Below are 3,516 nucleotides of genomic sequence, written 5' to 3' on the forward strand. Positions count from 1 at the left end.
TAAAAATTTCTATTCTCAGGTTTAAGGACTCAGGGATTCTTCAGTTCCTGTCTTCCAGTCTATTTTGTCCTATAGAATCATAAAATCTCAGAGCTGAAAGGTCATTTAGCTGAACTATACTGGGGGAGGACCCCTCTACAGTGTCCCTGATAAATGATCATCCTCTGCTTGAATACCTTTAGTCATGGGAAATTGGGGGCAGCTAGGTGGTGCAGTGGATAGAGTACTAGGCTTGAAGTCAGGAAGATTCATCTTCCTGAGTTCAACTCTAGCCTCAGACACTTAGTAGCTGTGTGACCCTAGGCAAGTCACTTCATCCTGTTTGCCTCAGTTTCCCCATCTGTAAAATGAGCTGGAGAAGGAAATGGCAAACCACTCCAGTACCTTTGCCAAGAAAACCCCAAATGAGGTCCCGAAGAGCAGGATATGACCAAAAAAAAGGTCTGAAATATGGGAGACTAACTAATTATTCTAATTTTGAACAGCTCTCATTTTAAGGAAGTTTTTCCATAAACCAAGTAGAAATCTACCTCTTTGTAGCTCCCTTCCCCCTTCTCAATTTTTCCTAATTTTTCACTCTATGTTTTTGCTGTCTCTTGTTTCCCCTCCACTCCCCACAACAGGGGAGACAAAGCTGAGCACACAGGAAGGGATGGGCAACTGGATGGGTTGAGAAAAGCCTATCGAACTGAATAATCTGGTTTACCCTCCTGGGGTACAGGGCTCCCTGGCCTCCCTCCTTCCAGGGGAGAGGAAGAGAGGAAGCAAAGGAAAGGGACCCCCTCAAAAGCACAGCTCCCCAGGGCTAATTCTGACTCATCTCTGTTTAACAAATCACCTCCAAATGGATTTGAAATTGCGTAATTATTTGCCATTGGGCCTCTTTGTTCAGACTGTGTTTGCAGGAGCACAGCCCAAATGCCATTTGTCTGCCTGGTTAGCATTAAACACACATGGAGAAGCTAGAACTAGCTCATTTACAATTTAGGTTTCCACTCATCCCATCTAGTGTTCCAAGTCTCTCTCCCTTCTTTTCTCTCCCCCTCCCCAAGGTCTCTAGAATTTGGGGGGAAGGGTTTAAAGTCTAGCTGTAGGCCTGCCCAGGGAACTTAGTATTGTCCCCCCTGCCAGCAAAGCATTGTCCCCTTTCAGCCCTCAGAGAACCGTGGTTCAGAATGGGAAGACACATCCTCTGCCTTCAAGGAGCCTTAAGTCTGAGGTTGTAGCAAGGGGTGCCCTGTCCTCACAGAATCTCAGAGTTGAAAGGTACTTCAATCAGTCAATCAGTAAACACTAAAGCTCCCACTATGTGCAGGGTGCACTAGACTATAGCACTGGGATACAAAGAAAGCTAAAAAACAGTCCCACCAAAGTTAAATGTGTTGTCACTTAGATAGGCTACAGGGTCTGGTGCTAGAGGGGAGAAACATTTCATTCCCAAAGTCCCACATATATCTTCCCACTCCCCATCTTCCAGGGCTGGGCAGGGGTTCAGGGCTGAGGCACAATCAGTGGTCAGTGGCCATGGGAGGCTCACAGGAAAAGACCTTTAGTGTTTACATGTCCCTACCCTCCTTCCTCATTTCCTAAGGATATCTTTCTTGAGACATGGGATGAAGTCCATTTGGCACTGTTTCTGTGTATGTTTATCTATATGTGAATCTTTCTTTGTATGTTCTTGTGTGTTTTTGTGTGCATGTGTGTGTGTGTATCTTTGTGTTTCTGTGTCTATGTTTTTATTGTATTCATTTGTGTGTTAGAGATTGAGAGAAAAGCTGTCTTTCCGAGCATTTCTCATCTGGGAATCTATTCACCACCTGCTTCTTCTCTGATTCTGTCCCATTTATACTTTTTGAAGACCTTGTTTCTTTCCATGGATCCATTTATCTGCCCTGTTGGGAGCCAACCTGCAAAGAGAGCACACCAGAAACATGGACAGCACAGAGGGTTTAAGCCCTTAAGCCCTGCCTGTCCCATCAGACTCACCTTATTTCCATGGTGGGCAGGTGAGTGGCTAAGCAGCTGAAGTAGAGTGGGTCAGGGAGGATTTTGGGAAGGAATATACGTCTATCTACCTACCTCTTGTGTATGAGGATCACCAAGTACACTTTATACACCCATCTTACAGAGAGGTCCTGCCCTCTCCCGGTTAAGTAATACATTGTAGGGGAAAGAAGACCGAACCTGGAGTCAAGAGACTTGGATTCAAACTTGTTGTGTGTCTTTTGAGCAAATCATTCCTCTATTTAAGCCTCATTTTCCTTATCTGTAAAATGGTATTTGCACCATCTCCTGCCTAGGCATGTTGTGATGAAAGTATTTTATAAACCTTATTGCGCTATAGAGGCCATATGTGCATGTATGTATGTGTATATACACATGCCTATGTACATATATATACATGTGTGTATGTGTGTGTATTCCTTCTCTTAATAGTGCAGAGTTGACCCTGGTTCTTGAAGGCTATGCCAGTGGAGTTCAAGCTCTACGTCCTACCAAGCTAAAAAGGTCTTATCAAGTAGATAAGTGATTCCTGGTGATGGAATGTATGTCTACCACCTAAAGACCAGGGAAGCTAAATTCTGAGAAGTTTAGTGCACCTGACATTGGGGGTGGGGAGGGTGCATTTTGGTCACAGTATTTCCAAAGACCATCTATGAAATTGTAAAAAGGTATCATCAGGGGACCCACACTGATGAGATCACAGGCACATTGTAGCATCCAAATGTTGACAACTACAACAAATGATGATGGTGACTTTTCTTTTGGTATGTAACTGTGTCTTCATCCCCATAGGGAGCCCCGCAGTGTGAAAACTCAGACATATACATACATACATATATGCACACATATGCATGTATATATACACATACATGTATATATGCATATGTATTTATGCAATTCTTTTGTAATTTCTAATGTTAGTGAATTACATGAGAGAATTTAAATGACTTGCCTATGGTTACACAACTAGTATGTGTCAGGAACAGTCCCCATCTGCTATACTAACAACAAAAGCAGCAGCCACACAGGACATGGTTTCCAATCCTTTTACCATCTTGCTTATTGTCCTCTGGACTTACTCTAGCTGTTCAGCGACTTTCCTAAAATGTAGCCCCTAACATGTTTCAGCAGAATCAGACCAGAATTGGGCACAATATTCCATATGCGGATTGGCCAGGGTATAGTAGCCCCCCAGTTTGATCCCAGACTGAGCCTGGACTCTGCCTTTTCCTTTGCATCTCCATGTTCAGAACAAAAACAGAGATCCAAAGATGGCCTCTCTTTAAAAAAAATAAAAAAAGATGTTTTGATTTGGTGAAAGCAGATGGTGAGTATGATCCAGGGTTTGGGTTTGTCAAGATGTTATTGGTGATATGAGAAGGGGGCAAGTGATTCTGGAATAGAGGATAGTATAGAGTTGAGTTGGTTCAACCAGGTGTCAAGATAGGGGTGAAGGGGTGATGGCTGAGGAAATAACTGAGAGAGGGAGTGTAGGGCATGGTGAGGATGATG

Source organism: Trichosurus vulpecula, chromosome 9 (assembly GCF_011100635.1).
Source record: "Trichosurus vulpecula isolate mTriVul1 chromosome 9, mTriVul1.pri, whole genome shotgun sequence".
Taxonomy (NCBI): Eukaryota; Metazoa; Chordata; class Mammalia; order Diprotodontia; family Phalangeridae; genus Trichosurus; species Trichosurus vulpecula.